Genomic DNA, 23418 nt, shown 5'->3' on the forward strand with positions numbered 1-23418 from the left:
CCTCGGGCAGAATAGTAGCCCCGGACAGCAATTGACAGTCTGGGGCTGGTAGCAGGAGCAAGTTGATACGAGAGTGGGTGTGGTGGGCCGCCGAAGTGTGAGTGTATTGTTCTCGGCGGGGATTCCACACCCTCCAAGCATCGCAGAGACCCAAAGCAGAGGACCAGTCAGACAAGCGCTTAGCAGAGGCAAGGCGGGATGCTGAGGTAACACCTGACGTGTCATGGGAGGGTTGCAGAATGGCGTTGAAATCGCCTCCAATGACCGTCAGTCCCTGTGGGAAAGAGGAGATTACACGTGTAAGACGACGAAGGGCAGAGGCCGTGGTGGCGGGGGGTATGTATACACACAGGAGGTTAAAAGGGTGTCCTTCGACCTTACCCGTCAGGGCCACATAACGGCCGTGTGCGTCTGTCTCGGCCTGTGCCAGGGTAAAAGGAAGCCCCTTCCGAAGCAGTATGGCAACCCCCCGGGAACCCCGTGTAAAACCGCAATGCCAGACCCTGTCAAACCCATACCGGGCAAGGAAGTTGCAGCGTGTACTCAGAAGGTGTGTTTCTTGTATAAACAAGATATCAGGCATGTGTCGCTGGGCGCTACGAAGAACGGCAGTACGTTTTATGCGGTCTAGTAGGCCGTAGACGTTCCATGACAGGATATGGAGGGGTCTATTTAGGGTGGACGCCATCCAGATGGAAAGTATGTGGAACAAGGGGCGCAAGCGCAAGTGGACCCGGGTCCCAAGGGAGTCAGCGTTCCGCGGCCGGGGTCTTTGGGTGGAAATTGTGCGGTTTGGTAAGTCTCATTTCGTCATCACTGGCATACATGCATAGATAGCTGCCAAGAAAAACAAAGAACGGCGGCCCATAGGCGGCTAAAAACAACAAACAATTGGGAGACAACGGTCTACCCACCCTCCCATGCCCCCCAACACCCCCCACCCTATACTTCTGAAGATGAAGCATATGTCGCCCTGAAAAGGAAAAACAACTTAAAACAACAACCCACCAATGAGTCTAAGTGCTAAGCTAAAACGGTTAGCAGAACATGGACTTGGCGGAGATGGACCCCCCTCCTTAAGAGTCGGATAAGAATTCGTCAACAGCTGCAATTACTTTTAGAACAATTATGCAACAAGGAAACACAAATAAGTCCAGGAACTGAAATAGGAAGCATTCTGCAAAACATGGATGCATTGAAGATGGAACACCCCCAGTATAAAGATGAAATAACACTCATGGGTACAGGAGCTATTTGGGAGGCTGAATAGGGAACCCTTGCTATAGGCCAGAGTTCAAGTTCCCTTGTCTTCTCCGGTTCCATGAAGCGCAGGGCTCCTAGACAGGTCAGAGTCGGATATGGCAGGGCGCAAGGTCACGGATGGATCCGGGATCTGGCTCAAGTCAATCAGAGAGTTAGTCGGGCTGGGAGTGGCAGACCTCTGAGTTGAAGCACGAGAGGGAGGGCGCTGGGACGGTGCACCTGGTGAGCGGGAAGCCTCCCCACGACGGTCGTTTTTCTTACGGGACCTAGTCCAGCATCTCTGGGGTTTCGGCAGGGCTGGGCGGGGCTGTGGGGGGTCCCGCCAGGTAGGAGAGGGAACCAGCTGACTCAGGAGGGGCCGTTCTTCCGTGAGCCAGGACCACACCACCTGGGGGCTGTCAAAGAAAGATGTCTTATCCTGAAAAACAACTTTGAGCCGGGCCGGAAAAAGGAGACCGTAGCGAGCACCCAGGTTGCGAAGCTTCTGTTTGACATCATCGTAAGTCCAATGCTGGGCCTGCACCTCCCTGGTGTAGTCCCGGAAGACCATGATCTTGTTGCTTTGGAACATCAGTGGACCCTGCGCCCTAGCCGGCCTGAGGATGGCGTCTCTGTCCTGGAAATTGATGACCCTCAAGATAATGGGTCGGGCGGGGGCCCCTGGTAGAGGTTTGGGGGCCAGGGAGCTATGAGCACGCTCGATGGCGAACCAGGGCGAGAGGGACTCTTTGGGCAACCAGGAGCGCACCCAATTCTCCACGAATGTGTCCTCATGGCCTTGCTCAACCCCTTCGGAAAATCCTACAAGGTGTAGATTGTTTCTCCTTGACCTGTTTTCGGCGTCCTCGGCTTGTCGGTGAAGCTCCGAGGTCTGGAGGCGGGCAACTTGGGTCTTAAGTTGGCCAATGTCATCTTCGGCCATGGAGATACGGGATTCCGCCTCCGTAATTCGCGCCGTGGCATTGCGCAGGTCCTGGCGAATAAGGGCCATGTCTACCCTCACCTCGCCAATCTTGTTTTCAACGGAGGCCTGCGATGCGCCTATCACCTGAAGGATGGTGGAGAGATCGCCCCCGGTGGGGACCGGAGCATTAGATGCCCCTCCTCCAGGACCTCGGTCCGACATGGTAAATTGATCCATTTTGGTTTGGGTTGGAGGGGTAGGGTTCTTCAAGGTGCGAGTCCTGCCCATCACCACCAAGGATGGGGTCCGGCCACCGCCCGGGCAGGGGGTTAAACAGCAGTCCCAAACAGGAGGGTGAGGGGGGCCCCCAGGCACCCAGATCGTCAATACTCAGACCCGGGCACCCAGTTCCACCCCCTCAGGTCCCCCGTGAAGAACCACTATTGAGCCAGTGCCCTGGGGTCATTGGCAGATCCGTATGGAGCACTTCAGTAGTAGGCAGCTAGGCCGGGCCATACGGCAGTGACAGCGACGGGTCGACAGCACGGACCCCTCGTCCGACAGAACCAGCCTCGCTTCCAAGAGAGTAGTTGGGGGTCAGACGGGGGCTAAGGAGGAGCCGAGCTCTGTGGTGGACTCCGCCGCCGACACGGGCCGGTCGGAGCAGGTGAGGCCCAACTGTTCCCGCCCGCCCCCAGGCCGGCAATCTCAGGCAGGGACCCCTCGACGAGAAGCGTGGTGTGTGAAGGAGGGAGATTAGAACAACAAAGGAGGAAGGGGGCGGAGGCACCGATGCTACCCCTCTGCATCGCCATCCGACCTGATGGCTGATCCCCAACCCCAGCCCCAGCCCCCGCTCACCGGTGCACTAATAGTGGGGCCACAGGAGAGTCTCCATACCTCAGGGCCGATCGCCCCGGCAGCAACAGTGAGGCCAGTGTACCCACGTAGGTTTATGATAGTGGGTGGGTTAGAGCCCAGGGCTGCCCAAGCGTCTGCATCAGGGGGAGGCCCCACCAGAGGCCGAATTGTTGGGGGGCCCACAACTCAAGGTGCCCCAACAGTAGCGCCCCTCTCCAGGTCAGCGGGTGACAGTGAAGAGATGTTGGAGGAGTAGTCCCAGAACTGCAAGGGGGGTTAGGAGAGCGCTGGAGGAAGGGAGGGCGGGGGCACTAATGCTACCCCTCTGCACCACCACCCGACATGATGGCCGATCCCCAACCCCACTCACCGGTGTGATGTTGGTGTAGGCCACAGGAGCGTCCCTGGCACCCTCAAGGTCACTCCCCTCGGCGGCAGCTGCAAGGCCACAGCACCCACGCTGATGCAAGGCAGTGGGCGGGTTCGGGCCCAGGGCGGCCCAGGCACCCGCACCAGGGGAAGGCCTCCCCAGAGGCCACACCAATGAGGGCCCACAGCTCCCGGGCGACACCCGGAAAGCCCAGAAGCAGCGCCCCTCTCCGGGTCCAACAGGCGACAGCGGTGGGCCCTGAGGAATAGGTCCAGGAGTGCCCCCCTCCCACCGGCTCACCCGATGAGGCAACCGGGTACCAGGCCAAGGGGAGACACGTGGAAGGGCCGGAAGAGGGTCCCGATCCCAGCACCGCCGCCCAACTGTGGCGACCGAGGTCCAGTGGCGGATGCGGGGATGCGTTCCGGATTATTCCCCCGGGGGCAGCCGGCCGAAGTAGGAGGCCCCGGTCCAGTAGAGACGCGGCAGCCGCCTCACCCTTGGCTCTGCCCGTATGGCGACCCACATGATGTCTGGTGCTGGTGTGGCTGGGAAGGATTTCAGCCCCGAGGGCCTGCCACCAAGCATTCTCCGGCACCGGGGGCGTGCAGATGGGCCCCAGGCACCGCCGCCGCCCCAATGCAGCCGGGGGAGCCGGGCCGGCCGGGGAAGGAATCAGGCCCAGGGCCGGGGCGCCAGCGGGTCCGCCATCTTGAGGATCCGAGGCCGCAGGAGACAGGGAAGCACCCCCGGGCGACCAGAGCTCCAATCCGCCTTCAGAAGGGATCGGGGCAGAGCTGAAGGTTCAGGGAAGCTCTGCGGGCAGACGAGGGAGGTAAGCAGCAGCTGTTGACGACGGATGCAAGGCGGATGACGGAGGGGGTCCGGAGCACTCTTAGAGTGCGGCCGCCATCTCGACGCCTCAGGTCATGCCAATATTTTTTATCTTAAAGATGTTTACTGTAATAATGTTGTGATATCTTTTGTGGTTTTACAAACAAAATTAATTTGACCTCCTTCTGATTTTCTAAAATATGAATATTTATGTAATTCTATTTTAGATTCATTTCCTCATAATATTCCTTCTAATGTTAAATCAGATCTATCAATTTATATTCAAACTGTGTCCACTTTATCTCATGGTGTTTCTATAATATACAAAAAGATGAAAGTCTCTCAAGGTACCAACATTAATGTGATCTCAACATACTGGAATAACAAACTTTCAACCCTTTTATCTATTGATACATGGAAAATGATTTGGCTCAATAATATTTCTGGATGGTTACCTGTTTCGCTTTATCAAACAAGCTCATATATTTTATATAATTGTTTATGGTCTCCATTACGTTTGTTTCAAGCTAAACTTCTTCCGACTTCAAATTGTTTGCACTGTAATTTACATTCTGGTTCGCTGAAACATATGCTTTATGATTGGCCTTCTGTTTTAAAAATTTTGACTGAAGTCTGGGATATTGTAAAAAAGATACTTAATATACATGAAGATTTTTCATTCAAATTGTTAATCTGAAAATCTGTTGGTCTTTCTCAAAAAATAAGTTACTTAGGGCCCGATTCACAGAACTAACTTAAGACAAAATCCTAAACTTACTACCATTTTCGTATTCACAGAAGGCACTTACTCATTTTGGTATTCACAGAAGACACTTACTCACTTCGGTATTCACAGAAGTTAGGAGTCCTAACTTTAGGACTCCTAAATGCCTTCTGTGAAAACCGAAAGTCTTAAAATTAGGATTTTTCTCAGTTTAGGAGTCCTAAAGTTAGGACTCCTAACTTTACTACTACTAAACTGAGAAAAATCTTAATTTTAAGGCTTTCGGTATTCACAGAAGGCATTTAGGAGTCCTAAAGTTAGGAGTCCTAACTTCTGTGAATACCGAAATGAGTAAGTGCCTTCTGTGAATACCAAAATGAGTAAGTGCCTTCTGTGAATACCAAAATGGTAGTAAATTTAGGATTTTGTCTTAAGTTAGTTCTGTGAATTGGGCCCTATGAAGGCAAACTTTTTATTTTTCTGTTGTCAGCAGCTTTAAAATCCATTACAACTTGTTGGAAAGATGTTTCATTATTATCTGTTCATGTTTGGTGGTCATGGGTTATTTTTACCAGAAGAGGAGTTCATCTATCTTTGAATGGTATTAATCATAATTCTAATTCTTAACATTCATTTTGGAAACCTGTTGATAATTATTTATCTTCTTAAATACATACCTGTCTCTAGTTATTTATTGCTATTCTAATAGTTTAGTCTTTATTTTATTGTAGCTCTATTTTAATCGTTATTATTAATCATTATTAATAATATATTTATACATGCCTCTTCTCTTTCCCTTTTATTTTTATCAGAATATTATACTATATTGTATTTTACCTGTTGGAATTTAATTGCTGTTCTGAATATTTTCTATTTTAATTGGGTATTTTTACAGTACTATTTTTTGTATTGTCATTTGTTTATTATAAAATTTAATAAACTATTTTGAACACTGAAATCAGTCCCAGAAGCCCACCTAATACAAACTGGTATCGACACTCCTCCTCATGGGAACAGTCCATTCCAAACTTTGATCATCTCATCCATTCACCCTGCAGCGCACTACTTTTTAGTTGAGAAGTTTGAGATTCACACTCACTGAATCTCATTGATTAATCTATGGCCCGGAATACTCAGCATGTTTAATTTTTGGGATCAGGTGATTAGAGCGCCGGGTCATGTCCAGTCTAGTGCATAGGTTACGCATGGGTAAAAATAAGAGTACTCCCCAATGTTTGAGTACCTTTCTCTGTATATATCTATGAGGTGCCAATTATCCATGAAACTTTGAAAGTGCACTGCAATCTTGTCGGAAGCTGCCCCACCCATAGGGGGTCTAGACCTGTCCAATGATTTACCTACCATACAGTTCAAATAGCCTTCCATTATTAGCGGCATATAGGTGATTGATGCCAAGATTGGTGTAAGACTATCTAGAAATTCGTGTTGAGAACTATTAGGGGCATAGGAGGGTGCTGAAAAATTAATCCAGAGCCAAAAAAAGAACATTCAATTGCTCAAGCCATTTAGTATTTAATTTGCTTTGTAGTCCATCATTAAATAACACCTTCTAACTTGGGACTTTTACTAATCACAACATCCACCTGACACAATATGTTTCAAATGTCATGTGTGCTCTTACTCAGGAAATTACAGGTGTATTCAATCAACCAAGAACATAAAGAGAACTCCAACCCCAGTGTCAGGCAAGAACTAACCAAAGTACACTAAATCCAAAACTATAGTTTGAGCCTCCAAGTTCCTGGCCTACAAATATGTTGGGTGCATAACCTTAGAAGGGAGCGAGAGATATGAATTCGATGTTGCTGACAACAACCCCTCCGCCCCTGCCCCTACTATAGAATATCCATGGCGTCCCTATCTGTGTGTGCATCACTGCTTTACCAAGTGGTACAGGGTATTTTCAATGAGTCCACTGGTCCTGTTTTTTTAGAACACCAGTCCAGCTTCAGACAATGCTCACTTCTGATCTGAGGGCAAGGTGAGACAGTTGAACCACTTCAGAGTCTGAGTTCTTAACACTAGTTTCATTACCAGTTTCTGAACCTTGGGAGTCAGCTGTAGCAGGGGATTATGGGCCGTGGACTTGTTCATGCACCACTGGCACCAATGAGTTCTTTCTATTTGTGCATCCGTTCTAGTGGGCCCCATCTTCTTCTGGGTCTTACTCCTGGGTCTTCTCCATCTGCGCCTTGTATGTTATCACAGAAACTGTTCACAGCTACCACCTTTCAGGCCAGTCCCATGCCTCTCTCGGGTCCATGAAGAACCACATAATCTTTATCAAGTATTTTCAGCACGGACAGGAACCTGTAACACGTATTTAAGACCCAACTTTGACTTCTTGGAACGATTGATGGTTTTGTTGCACTGCTATTGTATAGCCTGGTAATAACAGCTCTGTATTGTGATTGGTTGTGTAAGGGCCATTTTGCCTAGCCTTCTGCAACAACAAGTTTTAGTTGCTGTTGTTTAATGATCTTGCCACCAGAGGCCTGGGATGTTGAAGCTTAGCCCGGGGATCCACTGGAAACCTGTATGCCCACTCGACTGTGATAATCTCGAGAGACTGCTGGGGGAGCCAATCTTACAGGATTTACTCCATGTTCTGGTGCTATGTTTTCTCAAACAGGCCCTCTATGTGGATATTATTACAGTGGGATCTTCCTTCAGAGCCCTCCACTCTGTACTCATGATATCGAATTCTTACAAGTAGTTCCATTACCTGTATGCACAGCTCCGTCACTTCAGATTTAATCACCATTAGGTTGACTTCAATTTTAGAAGCTCATTCCGCTAATTTAGATTGGTCTATCCTCAGCAGTCCCATGTTTAAGGCAACTGTGTCTACCTTTTGTTTAGGCACCTCACATATCTCATGCATGTCTCTTAGGATACTGTCCTGTTTATCTACTGGTGGTGTTATATCAATATTTGTCTCTGATATCTATTAGATCCAATATCAATGGTGCCATAAGTGGGGCTTGGTCAAGGGGGTGGCCATCCCCCCTAGCTGGAGAGGCCGTGGCTAGCATATCAAAGGGAAGGATATTGAGGCCCACCAACCTGAATGCTGTTCCTGTTTGGGGGTAGGTTTGAAATAACTCTCCCCCAAGCAGCCTTTGTCCCTGACCCACGAGAGCACCAGGGCTCTCACATCAGGTGTCAGTAACATGTCTATGTGTGGCAGGCTGGTGCAGACCAGTTAGCTGGACACGAGGGAGTTGATTGTTTTTCATGGGGCATCTCTAAGATGCCCTCTAAGTGCATTTGGTGTGGGTTTATTATGCTTAGGAGTTTGACACCAAACTCCTTAGCATTCAGTAAAGCCATCATGGAGCTGTGGAGTCCGTAATGACAAACTCCCAGCCCATGTGCTCAATATGGTTTCACTGCACTCAGAATGTCTGTGAATGGCACAGACACTGTAGGGCACATTGCTCATGCAACTGTGCCCTCACCTGTGGTATTGTGCACCCTGCCTTAGGGCTGTGAGACCTGCTAGAGGGCTTACTCACCTAAGCTACAGGCAGTAGTTGGTGGGCATGACACACAGGAATGTGTGCCATGTCGACTCTGAAGTTTTGTCTGCATCAACACACAGTCTGCAATGGCAGTGTGAATGTGTTTGGTGAGGGGCCTCTGAGGGTGGCACAATACATGCTGCAGCCCTTAGAGACCCTCTCTCGTCACAAGACCCTTGGTACCCCTGGTACCTTTTACAAGGGACTTGTGTGTGAGCCAGAGATATGCCAATTGTGAAAACAAAGGTACAGTTTTGGGGAAAGAACACAGGCCCTGGGAACCTGATTGGCAGGGACCCAGGGTACACTCAGTCAAAGTGCATCAGAAATCTGGCAAAAATTGGGGGTTTACTGCAAAAGAAACCCACTTTCCTACAGTACCTCCCTGTAGGAGAACAAAACACATTGCAGGAGGACGTCCCACTTACTCCTCATGGGTTCCAGACCAATAATCATCCCTTTAAGGGTGTGGTTGAACCTTTCAATCAACCCGCTATTTTGGGGGTAGTAAGGAGTGGTGAACTTGTAGGTTACCCCACATTCCTTCCACATGGCCTTCATGTAATTATACATGGAGTTGGTACCCCAGTCAGATACCACCTCCTTGGGGAAATCCAAATAGGTAAATATCCCCATTAGTGCCCTGGCCCCAACGGGCGCAGTCACTGTCCTCAGAGGTATAGCTTCCGGGTACTGGGTGGCATGATCTACCAAGACCAGAACAAATATGTTGCCCATGGCTGTCTTGGGATTCAGACGCCCCACAATGTTGATGCCAAACCCTTCAAAAGGGGTGCTAAAGGTAGGAAAAGGTTGCAGGTGGGCCTTGAACGGCCCCTCTGACTTGCCATTCAGTGGAGAAGTGTAGCTCACTGGTTAGAGGAGGCATACCCTGAAGCAGAGGTCAGACCCGGGACCAGGGTTCGATTCCCGACGCGGCAGGGTCTGGAGCCCAATTGTCCACGGACTCGATAATTCTCGCTTCGGTGCCTACTCTAAGCACGAGTTCACACTATGCAGCTCTGGGCAACAAGCTTGCTTAATCTCCACAACGGCCCCCCGCGGCGGGATGCCTGGCTTTCACCTTGGGGATGCCCAGTATGGGTTATCTCACAGGGAAAAACCAGGACGGGTTCCCAATGCAAGCGCCGAGATGCCCAAGGGTAATTTGAGCGCTATATAAGACTGCACATACATACATACATACATACATTCACCTGACAGATAGGACAGGACCTACAGAACACATCTGAGGCCTTCCTCATTTGAGGACAATAAAAGTGGGTGACAAACCTTTCAAGGGCCTTGTCTTGCCCCAAATGACTTGCCAGTGGCACATCATGAACCAGACCCAGTAGGAAGGTCCTTAAGCGCTGGGGTACCCCCAACACATGTGTTGCACCGGGCTCAGGAGCCTTAGGTACACTATACAGGAGACCATTCTCCCAGTAAATCAGATGCTTGCCAGCGGCGTCACCAGCTGCCTGGGCCTCAGCCTGCTGAATGACATGCACAAGAGTAGGGCACTTCTTCTGTGCCTTGCAGAACTCTTCCATGGTGGGACCTCCTTCCTGATGCTAGTTGGTCAGCACAAGAAGGTTCCTCAGTTCAGGTACATCCTCCCCTGTGGGTACCGGGATGTCCCCCTCACGGTCAGCCTCCTCCCAGACCGTGGGAATTTCCGTAGTAGGATTCCAGCTCCCCTTGTCCTTCCTCTTTTTGGCATTTACCTGGGCCATTCTTCCAGGCTCCAGGTCCTCTTGACCAGCCTGTCAGGCTGCTATGAATAGTGTGGTCAGGCACACCCACTCAGGCAACCCCTTCATCTTCAAGTGAGACCTGAACTCAACCTCTTCCAGATGGTATGCTCTAGGTCATTGCCAAGCAGACAATCCACAGGCATGGATGGACTCACAGCTACCTTAAGCAGACCTGAGTCCTTCCCACCCCATTCAAAGCAGACCATACCCACTGGGTAGTGGCTCTCACAGTTTTCAGCAGCAACGACTTGGTGGAACAGATTAGGGACTACCTGCTTAGATTAGGGACTACCTGCTCTGAAGACACCAGACCGCACCTGACGGTAGTCATGCTGGCTGCTATTTCTCTCAGAGCCTCCACCCTCTGCCCATTGATGGTGACCCACTGACTGTACTTCCTAGTATTCTCAGGCATGTGGGTTGTCTGCATCGTCTCTCCATCACCCAGTGACACTAGGGTAACCTCTACACACTTCCCAAAACTATCTAGGGCAATCTCCTCCCCAAGCGCTACACTAGCCAACCCCAGTGATTGCCCATCAGTGGGGGGCTGTGACCACTTGGGACACTTTGTAGTTCCTTCTTACTGACACTGATAACATTTCGTGGGAGCCTTCCCTGCGGACCTACTGTCAGGGACCCACTTCTTTTTCTTCTCAGCAGGGGGAAGGGAACCCTGACCCACAGAACTAGTTTGAGGCCCTTTAGAGAACTCTTTGGTCTTGTTTTTACCCCCCTCCTTCTTCTGTTGAGGACCCTGCCCACCCTTGAGGTGACCCCCTCAGATATCTTCCTGTGGTCCCTGGTGCTGACCCAGCAGTCCGCCTCTTTATCAAGCTTTCTTGGCTCAACAAGACGTTGGCGCAGATCTGAAAAACAAAGACTGAACATGTTCACTGTTGCAAACAAATTGTACAGCTACTGGTAATCCTTTACCTCGGTGCCCTTCACCCAACCATCCAGTGCCTTGCAAAAGGAATCCACACAATCCACCCAGGTCTGTTGGGATAGCTTCTGACTGTCCCTGAAATTCTGTCAGTACTTTTCTGGGTTCAGACCAAAACTTCCTGATTGGGGCCTCCTTCATGGGGGGAAACCTCATACTGTCACTTCCTTTCTAGGGCCAGTAGAGTATCCCTCCCTTCACTACACTAGGGATATGCCTCCATAGACTAGCTCCCCAATCCTCCTCTGGAACCATGTGCATCTGTGAAGCAATTACGTAGGCCTCAAATCATATGTCTATGTCATCTCCCACCACAAAGTCAGACACCAGACTCTTGGGTATGTGGACCCTCCTGTCAGAGGGCACTAAAGAAATGCTGTCATCATCTTGGCTGGACTCAGCCCTCCTGGCTTCCAAGTCCAGCTCTCTTAGGTTCGGCTCCTTAGCAAACATCATTTTCTTTTCCTCCATAGCCAATCATTTCTCCTCCAACTCCATGGTCAGCTTTTTCTCCTCTAAGGCCTGCTTCTTTTGCTCTGCCTCTAGCTTTAGTTTGGCAAGTTGTAACTTTAGTTTCCTCTCCTTCCTCCAATCCTACAGCTCCTCAAGGGTTTTAGAAGACATGCTGCTCCCTGCCCTGGGGGAACCATCTCTCCTTCCTGGCCCCCTGTGCCGTCGGCAGTTCCAAATTCTCCACTGAATCCTGGTCAAGCTCCTCATCATCCTCTATATCCTCATCTTTTATGGTCTTGTGTGCTACATCTCTAGATTCCTTCCAGGCCCTCAGCACCTTTTGCAGTTCCATCCTCTTGGTGAAGCCTTTGGTAGAAACCATAAAGTACGTGCAAATATCCTTGAGTTGGCTCACAGTGCCTTCCTCCCAGCTTGGCCAACTCAAAATTCATGTTTGCAGATGCAGGCATGGGACCTCCAATCAGAGAAATAATTTTAGGAACGAGCAAAAATGCCAACCAGGGAGAATATAAAATTTTAAAATGCTGATTGAAGAGAGTAGGAAAAAAACACCCATGGGGATCATAAGCAATTGTTTCTAATTGGTCTACATGTGGATGGTAGTGTACACCAAATTACTGCAGGATACTACTCCTATCCTCACCGCTGATCACCAATGTTAGAAATTGGGTCTCTAGTTGGCAGACGTTTACAGCCTGTCCAAGTAGGGACCACAATCCTAGTCAGTGTAAGTCAGATACACAACGTAAATTAACCCATGCTCACCCTCTGGTAGCTTGGAACAGAGCAGTCAGGCTTAACTTATGAGGCAATGTGTAAATTATGTGTGCAACACTTAAATTACAGTAACACAGTGAATTCACCACAAAAGGACTCCACACACGTTTAGAAAAATGAAGAATATTTTTATGAGTAAACCAAGGCCAAAACGCCAAAAATCCAATAATTAGTGAGATAAGAATTTTTAAATAATAAACTGCAATATAGATCTTAAAAGCAAATAGCGTTTAGGGGTTACCTGAGGTCGCCCTGGACAAGGGTAAATCCAAAATTCAGGCTGACTGCGATGGAGGGCAGGCTGGCTATAGGACGCAGGGCCCCCTGAAAAAATACCTTGGATGGAGCAAACGTCAGAATTGAATACTCGATGCGTCGGTTCCGATCCACACAGCTGGGTAGATGCGTTGTCATCGAGCCTCACAGTCAGGTCCCACATCTTTGTCAAACACCTTAAGATACAGGATCTGCATCGACGTCAAGTCTTGCAGTCAGGTCCAGAGTAATCATCATCGACCTGCACAGGGATGTCCGCGAAACAGTGCTGCCTCAGTGTCGAAGGTCACTACATTGGATCCAATTGGTACAAAGTTATCACTGTGCCGTTTTCTGTGGACAAACAGCTGCAGAACCCCCTTTCAAGGACTGGGTTGGTACCTCTTGGCAGGGCAGGACTCATAGTTGGCAGAGTCCAGCAGCTAAAGCAGAGTTGAAGGAAGTCTTTGATGGCCCTGAGACTTCATAACAGGAGGCAAGCCAGCAAGGCCTTGGAGAACTTGGGTTCGAGGATGTAGAAAACAAGTCCAGAACTTCTCACCCTCAGGCAAGAAGCAGCATGCAGCAGGCCACCACAGCAAACACGGTAGCAAAGTGGCAGTCCCCTCTTACATTACAGCGATCAGCAGGCCAACACAGCAAAGCAGTTAGCAAAGTGGCAGTCTCCTTCAGCAGAGCAGCTCTTCTCCCTGACAGAATTTCTTTGTTTCAGCAGTTTTCAGAAGTCATGGTGTCAGAGGTCCAGTACATATACCCATTTGAGCCTTTGAAGTGGGGGAGACTTTTGAAGTACACAAGGTCTCTGCCTTTCCTGCCCTGGCTCCAGACTCGCTACAGGGGAGTATGTAGCTCTTTCTATGGGGACAGGCACAGCTCTATTCAGGCGCAAGTGTCAGCTCCTCCCTCCCAATCTGGCTCAGGAAGGTGCTTCAGCCTGGTGATGGGCCATCAGAATGCGAGTGTAAAACTCCAGTTCACTTTTTGTGTAACTGTCTAGAGGGAATTCACAAAGCCCAGCTGTCAACCACCCCAGAATTATAATCAGAGACAGGCAGAGGCAAAGCATGGTTAAAGTAAGAAAATGCCAACTTTCTAAAAGTGGCATTTTTAGACTTCTATTGAAAATTCTAACTTCACCATAAGTTATGATTTTAAATTGTGAGTCCTGAGGCCCCAAACTCCACATTTCCATCTTTTGCCAATTGGAAATTACACTTAAAAGATGTTTTAAGGCAATCCTAATGTTAACCTATGGGACAGATAGACTTTGCAGTAGTGTAAAACTAAATTAGGAGTATTTCACTACCAGGACATGTAGAACTTAAAAGTATTTGACCTACTTTTTAAATGGCAGGTTGAAATGGCTGTGTAAAACTACACACACAGGCTCTGCAGTAACAGGTCTGAGACAGGTTTACAGAGAAGTGGATTGCACAATCAGTGCTGCAGGCCCGCTAGTAGTGTTTAATTTACAAGCCCTGGGCTCATATAGTGCTTTTTACTAGGGACTTATAAGTAAATTAAATATGCCAATTGTGGATAAGCCATTGTTACCATGTTTAGAGTGCAGAGCACATGCACTTAGACACTGGTTAGAAATGGTAAAGTGGTCAGAATCCTAACGCCAGCAAAGATGAAGAGAGCAAAACAAGAGGTCAGAAGGAAAATGGTCAGGGAAACCCACGCCAAGGATGCCAGGTCTAACAGGCCTTAATTGCAAAAGTGGGCTTCAAGTCGGCCTTTAGACTATTGCCAGTATATCTCAAAAGTTTTCACCTGCCTGGTTTTCACTTCAAGGGGCAGACCTACTTTGACAATGCTGTGCCCATGGGCTCTGGCATCTCATGTGCTTATTTAGAATGCTTTAGCACGTTCTTGGAATGGCCATTACATAGGCAACATTCCAGGGGAGGTGGACGGTTTCCTATCTGGGGACAAATCAATGCAACAGAATGCTAGCAGCCTTCCTTCAACTGGCAACAGCATTTGGTGTCCCTCTGAAAGGAGACAAAACAGTGGGACCAGCATCTTAACTGTTTTTTCTGAATATGGTGTTACAGTCAGTGGAGACAACTTCCAAGATACTACAAGACAAGGTAGCTGCAAGAATTGTTGGCTAAATTGAACTTTGAAGCCAAGCTGATACCGGCAGCCAGGGTCTTCACAATGAGATAAAGTTAACTTACTCCTGAGCTAAATAAAAAATGACCTCACATTAGGTTAAATTCAGAGGTGAAGCATGATTTACAGACTTGGTAGACATTCCTGATGGCTTTTAATGGCGTGTTGATCTGGAGTGAAGATTGGGTAAATCAAAGCTTATTAACTTATTGACAGATGCCACTGGGGGCCAAGGCTTTAGAGATCCTGGTGTGCAAAGAAGTGGCCTCAGGGTTGGGTGGAGAAAGGGTTTACAAAAACCTTAACCTTTCTAGAGCTCTTGCCTAATATAGTCGCTTGGAGAATTTGGCAGCACTGACTGTGCAATATGTAGCTAACACTATGGTCAGAAAATCAGGTGGGGGTGCAACCGTCAACAGCAGCTCAGCCAGATGCCTGCTGGCTCTGATATTCATGCGCTATATGGTCAGGGTCCAGCTGGCTTAGAATTTAGAAATTAAAGTGAGATGTGCTGTGAGTTAACAACTCACAAGTGGATGTACTCTCTTTCTTCCAGATTGACAGATTCAGGAGTATAGTCCCAACTCCAGACAAAATGATGACCCCGTTCATGGGGTCTGGCCAACCAGACTTGTTGTGCTAATTGAACACACATTGATGCTGGGATTAACAAAAAGATACAGAAGATACGCAGGCAATTTGAGGCTGATAACAGCTCACAGGATTTTATCGAGCCAGAGGCCACCTAGGCTGCCAGGCTAGGCTGCTTGCAGGGGCAGCAGAGGTGGTCAACCCTGACATTAATACCATCATAAATCTATCTCTTCAGACTGCCACAGTTCCTTTGAACTGGAAGCAGGCTAAACTACTACCGTTATTAAAAAAAACCCTCTAGATTCCGCCATACTAGCTAGCGATATACCTATACCTCTCCTGCCGGCTGTTGCGAAGGTGTGCGAGAAGGCAGTTTTTAAACAATTATCATCCTTTGTTGAGCCATCTGGCGCCCTCCATCCAGCTCAATCGGGATTCAGGGCATCCTATAGTACAGAGACGGCTTTAGTTGAAATGTCTGAGGCTATAAGAGAATGCTTGGATGCAGGCGGCAGAGCGGCTCTGATATTATTGGACCTCTCTGCCTCCTTTGATACGGTGCCCCACCATCAACTGTTTGCTCATCTCTCAAGTACTGGGGTTTCCAGACGGGCCTGGGACTGGCTCAAATCCTTCTTAGAGGATAGAACCCAGCAGGTATGGCAGCCTCCGTTCTTTTTGGCCCCCAGAAAGGTGACTACGGGAGTTCCGCAGGGCTCCCCTCTGAGCCCCCTGCTTTTTAATATTTATGTTACTTCACTGATTTATTTAGCAGAGGAGCTGGGAGCCAAGATCATTGCCTATGCGGATGACACCCAGCTCCTCTTCCCTTGGAAGAAAAATAACCTGTTCCCGGACATAGTGAAAAACTGTCTCTCCGCTGTTTTTAAATGGCTTGCACTGGCGCAGCTGAAGTGCAACGAGGACAAGTCAGAGGTACTTCTGGACAGATCCTTTCCCCCACATTTTAGGGAGGCTCATTGGCCAACTGAATACCCTCCGCCCAATTCTGTTGGCAACCCGGCTAAGAACTTAGGGGTCTGGTTCAGTGAAGACCTCAGGTTCTCATTGCAGATAAAGAAACTTGAGGTTGTGTGCTTTGGCACATTGAAATCACTTAGAAAGTTTTTCCTTTGTTACCTCGACCAGCTAAGGAAATGGTGACTCATGCGCTAATCCTATCATGCATTGACAATGCCAATGCTTTGTACATTGGCTTGCCTGGCTACCATCTGAAAAAATTGCAAACAATACAGAATGCGGCAGTTAGGGTTCTGCTCGGTATCCCAGGAAGATCAAGCATGAATCAACACATACGGGATCTTCACTGGCTTCCCGTGGCCCGCCGTATCCAGTTTAAAGCACTGACTTTGGTGCATGGAGCTCTACATGGATTGGGGCCACTTTACCTTAGGAGACGCCTGCATCTGGTAGTCATCCCCTGTTTCTGCCTTACACGTATAGTGGGGCAGCTCCCTATCTTTTAAGGCGGCTGAAGCTTGGAATTCTCTTCCGCTGGAACTTCGCAACATCCAAGACACTAGGCTGTTCAATAAGCATCTCAAAACCCTGCTTTTTGATTAAGCCTAGGCATGCTCTGCCTCCTCTGCTTCCGACAATAGCACTCCATGCCGGGACACTCTTGAGTATCCGTGCGCGCTACAAATGCATCATAACTTAACATAACACCTCAACAGCAGTAAAGTGATTTATTCAAAAAAAGAGAAAACCATGCTGTGGGTACAGGCACATTTGTCCATTTGTTGGCAGTGATGTATTCTACAAACCTAGCAATGGGTAGCGACCCCACAAGCTCCCACTATGGGCGAATGGCCACGAAGGGCTTGTGGCAGTTAGCCAGCCCAAGAAAGGATGAAAGGCGTCCAATAGATTTCCATAGGCTGGTCCCCATGTTGATGGCTGTGGAATTTATGTATCTAAAGTATGAGTTTGAGGTGACATTATTTATAGCTATATTTACTTTCCATCAGCATTTGTAAAGTGCAGCACTGTCACTCCTAGGGGTATGTGGGTGCTAAGGGTGCTGTGTCTCAGTCGAAAAGCCAGGTCTTGAGCTTCTTTCTGAATTCCACCAGGGAGGGTGGTTTTCTTTGGGGCATTTAAAGTCAGTGAGTTGATGGCCCCTGCAAAGGGGGTGGCAGGCAATCCATGCTTACTGGTAACCAACTTACAACTGTTAAAGAAAGCCATGGAGATAAGATTGAGATGGTCGAAGACAGAATAGATGGGAAAAAGGGCTTAGATAAGTTTGAGCCCATGTTGTTGGCCAGTATGCGTTGGCCAGTATGCATGCTGAAGGAGTACCTGATGGTGCACTCGCTGGGGGAAGAGTCCATGTTCAAAAATGTGGATGGGCGACACTGGTGGAGGGTCCAATTCACAGTTGCAATGTGCAGTATTCGTCCGACGCCTAGGACAGCCAGGGCTCCTACTACCTTGTTGTCAGCCCAGTACTGCCTCCAGCTTGACTGCAGAGAGGCCATTTATCTCTTGTTCCCCAAGTTACCTTCCCTACCTCACCTCACCGCCTTGTACACCGTAAGCAGCCCACTGCTGAGTCAGTGCCACCTAGTCCCACAGCGCCTGCATGCCCTGATGAGGGTCTGGGTAACCTCACGTGATGTGGCCGCCATCTTGACTTACAAGAAGCCTGTGCTGTGCTGCCGGCATCACACTGGCCAATCGCAGCTCCCAGAAATGGAGAGATGCCACAGGCGCTTCATGATTGCACAGCAGTGACCATCTACACCAACGGCACAGTCTTGATCCAAGCCAATAATGGCAACCTGGAAGCCTTCGACTCCCTCTTCCCCTCGCTCCGCAATGCACCAGCGCATCTACACAGCTCCCGCCCGCCTGATTCCCTATGTCCCTCCCTGAGAGCGCACTAGGCAAACACGAGACTTGTGACAAGATAGGCAACCTCCCCCCCTCCTGTCACCATCCTCCCCTACGTCTACCCCTCCTCGATAGCGCCCATCCCAGTCCCCTCCTCCAAGTGGAATTGAAGCCATGTCACGGATGAGGCTCTACAATCCCCTATCGAAAAACAGCAACCCCCTCCTTCCCTAAACCACCACCCTCAACTAACAACCAACGAACCTAGCTCGCAGCTCCTAAATCCCTCCCCCCACCGACACACAAGAGAGGGCAGCTTGAACCATGCCAAGACCTCACACAGGACTACCCATTAGGATAACTTATGTAACTCCAACACCAAGAGCCAACTCCTAGAGCCCAGCCAACACCCTTAACCGACAGCTACCGACACCAAGCACACAAGGCCTCACAAGATTCAACGGTCCAGCTTGACCACAACCCCCACATGGAACCTGACACATATACCCAATAGAACAAGAACCTCATCGACCTCCAGGAACGTCCCCTCACACTCCACCAGAGTCACGACCCAGAGGCTTGCCCAGCTGGAAAGCCAGCTTGAAATGGTAATACTGGGCCTCTCATAAATCCTACTGAACCTCACCACAACCCGAAAACCCATCCAACACTCCTATCCGTCACCATTAGTTACCAACTCGAATCACTCAAGACCCCACAAGTCCTAATGACCCAGATGGTCCACAATCCCCCTCCCAAACCTGAAACAGAGACCGAAAAGAACCAGAGCCGCAATGTCCACAAGTGAAGCGATGGATCTGGCCGCCTCGTATGAGACATACACTTCTGTCATCTCTAGCTCCAAGATCCAAGTTGTCACAGGATTCAGAAGAGACTGCCCCCCCCAGACCCATTAGACCCCCTGCCTTCCTCACCATTATCCCAATGGCCCCGCTTATGAAGAATCTGAAGAATGAAGGATCCAACACCAACAGAACTGGCAGAGACTATCCTTACCCACGACATAGACATTACGTTCATCACCGAAACCTAGCTAAACGAGTTCTCTCCTCCAAGCATGGACATGCTTGTGCCCCCGGGCTTCACAATCATCCACAAAGACAGAAAAATCCAACGAGAATGTTGTCGTTCATCACTATTAAGATGAACGACAACAGATAACTACTCTGCCACCTCATTTACCACCCACCAGGAAACACCTCCTCTTTCGGTGATCACCTCTCCAACCTGATTACTCAATGCTCACTCCGTGACTCTAATATCATTATCCTAGGTGACCTCAATCTTCACTGGAATGAGGAAAACAACACGTTAATCAAAACCCTAAACGATTTCCTAAGCAACTACAACCTCAACCAACACTGCACAGAGAAAACCCACAACAGAGGCTCAATCCTCAATGCCATTATCACTCAAGCAGACATAGTCTCCATCGACCACACCCTACCTGTTGACTGGTCTGACCACCATCTCATTCTGTTTCACATGAACCAAAGGATCTTATCCCAGCCCCACATGAAGGACCCCCACGCTGGGCAAGAAATCTAAGTTAGATTCCCCTTGCAGACCTGGAAGCTAGGGTAAGCTCCCTCCTCCACAACAACTCTGATGAGCTCTCAAAAACAGAACTCACCTCCACTACAACTCTACTATGACTTCCATTATGGACCAAATAGCACCCCTGAAACTGAAAAGAGTCAGAAGCACACCATCCAGACTTTGGTTAAACACAGACATTAACTCCCAAAGAAGAGAACTAAGAGCGACAAAAAGATTATGGCAAAAAAAACGTCCTCAATCCTACGAGGGAGACTCAAATCAGTACGAAGAAAATACAAAAACCACATAATGAATGAAAAAGCGTCCTTCTTTTGCAATGCCCTTGGCAACACAAAAAATAGACCGAGAGAAGTTTTCAATCTCATCAGACAACAAACCTCCAAGCCCCCTTCGACTCAAGTTGTGGCCTCCAAAGACCTGTGTGACAACTTTGCCAATTTCTTCAATGACAAAATCACCAGATAGAATTCTCATTGGACGTTCAAAGCAGTCCCCCAAACAGCAAATCACCCACAGAGACAAAAGATGAACCCACACTCAAGCACCCCCCTAAATTATGGAACTCTTTCAACTCCATCTCCGAAGCAGAGGTCATCAAAATGATTTCCACCTCCAAACCCTCAGCACACGTCCTGGAACCCATACCGGCCCAACTGGCCCAAAAACTCAAACTCTCACTAGCTCCACACTGGACCAAGATCATAAACAGCTCCTTGAGTACTGGAGTCATGTCAGACTGTCTCAAAAGTGGCCAAGTCACACCTCTACTGAAAAAAACGGGCGCGGACTCAAACTTCAGACCTGTCTCCAACCTTCCTCTCCTAGCGAAAATCCTGGAAAGATGTGTTCTCCTCCAACTCACCCAACACCTAGACAACACCAACTTCCTAGACCCTCACCAATTAGGCTTCAGAAAAGGATGCAGTACAGAGACAGCGATCCTAAACATAATAGATGATATGCACAAATCTCTTGACACTGGCCACTGGTGCCTACTCATACTCCTGAACCTTTCGGCTGCCTTTGATACGGTTAACCATAAACTACTCATCAAGGCACTTCAAGAAAGGGCTGGAGCTGAACAGATGGTACTACAATGGTTCACCACTTTTCTACAGAACCGCACCCAAAGTATAAAAATCAAAAACTTCTCATCTGACTCACTCCCAGTTAGCTTGGGCGTCCCCCAAGGATCAGGACTCTCTCCACAACTTTTCAACATATACATGGAACCCCTCACCACCATACTCAAAAAATCCAACATTCCCTTCCACCTCTATGCAGGCGATACCCAGATCTACCTGGAAACCTCCTCCATTGAAGACATTCAGAGACTGAACGGCACTCTAAGAGAAGTCCAACACTGGCTATCACGCAACCACCTAAAACTCAATCAAGACAAGACAGAATTCCTCCGAATCTCCAATGATGAGAAAAAAAAACGAATCTCAGAATGGCTAAAAGCAATCGATGCGCTCAACTACAACCTTACCTTGGCCGACTCTGCTAAATCGCTAGGAATCACCCTGGGCCCCAAATTAGACATGAACAAACACATCAAGAACACCGCAAAGAACGCCTTCCTCAACCTGAAACTACTCAACAGAATAAAACCCTTCATCCCTCAGAACGACCTCAAACATGCCACTCAATCCCTGGTGCTGTCCAGACTGGACTACGGGATTGCAACCCTCACAGGATCAGCTAAATCTCACCTAGCTCCCCTCAGGTCCACTCTGAACACAGCAGCCAGAATGGTCACCGGAGTAAAGAAATATGAAGACATCTCCCCTGTGCTCAGAGAGCTCAAATGGCTCCCAATCGAAATGCGGGCCAATTTCCAAACCGCCTGCCTCACACACAAAGTGTTGCACACAGGCAAACCCGCCTACCTGCCTGCCAAACTCCAGAAGGCCGGTCAGACAAGAAGTCTTAGGAGTACCAACAACCTACTCCTTATCCCTCCAAGAACTCGCAAACAAAAAACTGCATCCCGATCCTTCACAGGAAATGCTCCCAAAATCTGGAACTCCATACCAGTCCACATCAGGACCAACCCCTCCTACCTACAATTCAAAAGGCAGCTCAAAGAACTCTTCCTCAACCGATCCCTCCCGTATGGATAGCTACAACCTAACCATCGAAGCAGGCTCACAACAGCTCACAAGACACTTTGACAATAAGAACTCTACTTCACTATGCCCTATACCCCACCCCCCGAGCTAATCCCGTCAGGAGTCGCTGTGCTCTCTCTGACGACAAGGCAGTGTGCATACTATTGTAATAACATACCCTCTGAGTGACATTGTGCGCTCTACGACGATATTACTATGATAAGTCTGGAGCCATTGTACATATAGTATGTCTATGTATCTTATGAGTGATCATGATGTAAAGCGCTCCGATACCTTCGGGTCAGGCCAGCGCTATATAAAACTCTTAAATAAATGAATTGAGGTAGGATTCTCTGTTTTGTGGGGCAGGCAGCAGTCCGTGGTGATAGCCTGATACTTAAGTGAGCCCAAGAGGAGCTCAGACCTCCTCGCATGAAGCAGGTGCTGCCTAACTATTCACTGAGGCGCCAGAGTAGACGTGGGTCAATCCTGGGTTTACTCACTCAGAGAGGGAGGAGGAGCCTCTGTCTGTGAAGGGAGGAGAGAATGAGTTCTGCTCCACAATGTGCAAGCCATTATGCCTGAGAGATTAAGGTGCAGAATGAATACTTATGTGTTCTCCTTGTCAGAGGGAAGTACACGACTTTGAGGATAGTCAAGGTTGTGTTTATTACCACTAGGCCTCATGCAACAGTAGTTTGTAAATAAACTTCCCATAGTGTGGTGTTCAAGCTTTCTTCATGTGAGGGGGAATAATATTAGAGTGTTTCCTTGACCTGCTGTCTGGGATGGAGACATTACCGATGTTTAGTAGTTGCGATTTCACATAATGTCCATACCGTACCAGACCAGAATGTGAGCCTGCATCTCTACAGATCAGCAGGATTCTAGGCTGGCACAAAATGGAGAGGATCTATAGGGGGACTGTTAGAATCTGGGGTCTCTGGTTGGCGCAGGTATGCACTTGCGACAAGCAGGGACCCTTTCCTCTAAGTCAGGGCAAAGGATTACTCGTGAAAAATAACCCCTGCTCACCCTCTAGGTAACGTGGCGCGAGCAGTCAGGATAGATTCCAGAGGGCATGAGGTTAAGCATTTAGGGTATCCCACAATAACCACCAACCCACCACACAGAGACACCAGACTGTATTTTATCAAAATAAAGCTCTTTATATAAAGACTCTTTAAGCAGGCTTCAAAATACAGTTCTTATCTTTCAAAGAGGGTTCCAGTTACTTGTATTCAATGTTCCAGGAGGCCACAGTTCTTAAAAGGTAATTTGAGATGCAATTTTCTCTATTTTGGGGTCCGTGCGCACCGTAGCGTTGTTTGTACACTTCGTACCGGCGTCGGTACGCGTCGTACACCACACGTACGATTCCTTCTTCGCCTCACGCTTCCCGCGTGAGCCGGCGT

This window comes from Triturus cristatus, chromosome 10 (genome assembly GCF_964204655.1).
Source record: "Triturus cristatus chromosome 10, aTriCri1.1, whole genome shotgun sequence".
NCBI classification, from domain to species: domain Eukaryota; kingdom Metazoa; phylum Chordata; class Amphibia; order Caudata; family Salamandridae; genus Triturus; species Triturus cristatus.